At 49.4% G+C, this 1,088-nt stretch overlaps 1 non-coding gene across 1 annotated transcript; it reads left to right on the top strand.

Moving 5' to 3' along the window:
• Window positions 1–443: 443 nt before the first annotated feature.
• Window positions 444–516, top strand: TRNAR-CCG (transfer RNA arginine (anticodon CCG)). The gene has a single exon. It is a non-coding gene; the product is annotated as a tRNA-Arg (tRNA).
• The last annotated feature ends 572 nt before the right edge of the window (window positions 517–1,088 follow it).

Genomic DNA, 1,088 nt, shown 5'->3' with positions numbered 1-1,088 from the left:
ACCTCACGCTAGAGGAAGACGGCAGACACACCAAAATGCAGAGGCCTGGGCCCGCCCCGGTAAACAGAATTAGAAAGCAGGTGGGGGAGGTCAGGCATTGGAATTTTGTTTAAAGTTCCCCCGCAAGAGCGTCTAGTAGGCAGTCAAGACTGAGAACCTTCCCGAGAAGAACCCAACAAAATGCACGCCTCTCCCACCGATACCCAGAGCCGCCCGCGCGCCTGCCAAGCAGCACCAGGACAGGGCGGGGGCGCCGAGACAGCCCATGCGCATGCGCCTAGGGGCTAGGGCGTTGGGCCAGGCCGAAGGCGCAGGCGCTTGCTGCAGCCACTGGGGGCGGTTCCCAAATCGCACGCAGCCCGACGTGAGACCACAGAGCGCCGGGGCGGGGCACGATGATGGCATCACGTAAGAGGACGGTGTGAGAAGCCGGATCCTGTGGTGACCCAGTGGCCTAATGGATAAGGCATCAGCCTCCGGAGCTGGGGATTGTGGGTTCGAGTCCCATCTGGGTCGTACCGAAATTAGTTTTGGCGGAGAGAAAAGCGATGATGGGCACTAAAACAGATTTTGAAATGTCGTGATTTCGCTTTCTCTCCTGCGATCTCCAGGGTTGTTGTATCTACAAATCGGAAATGCATTCTCCGCTGTCGTGCAATTAAGACCTTGCAAGAGAAAACTAAGGTGTGATCAAAAGTGGAGCATTTACTCTTGCCTAGTTTATATTTATCTTTAAAAGAGAAAAGCCTTAGAAAACACCAAATGCTAGCTGGATAGATGGCATCATCTCTGTCTTTTAAAAATGCATTTCATCAGGGGCAGGCACACATGGAAAACTCCCTCCCCATCCTTATCCCAAGGGGTTAAGGGGTGTGTGAGCAGATCCAATTGTGCTGGCTGCAAACATTTATTTCCAGAACTAAGGAGAATTTAGAAGAAACTGTGTTAAAACATACAAATATAATAAATATAATTTATGGTTTGTGTCTTTAAAGTACAATGAACAACAGACTATAGTTGAGATGTAAGGTTTGTGTGTGTGTGTGTGTATTTGATTCGCAAATTAGTGTAATAAAAGAAATGCAATC

This window comes from Odocoileus virginianus, chromosome 17 (assembly GCF_023699985.2).
Source record: "Odocoileus virginianus isolate 20LAN1187 ecotype Illinois chromosome 17, Ovbor_1.2, whole genome shotgun sequence".
Lineage (NCBI taxonomy): Eukaryota > Metazoa > Chordata > Mammalia > Artiodactyla > Cervidae > Odocoileus > Odocoileus virginianus.
The sequence above is the reverse complement of the archived record's forward strand: the minus strand, read 5'-3'. Positions and strand labels throughout refer to the sequence as shown.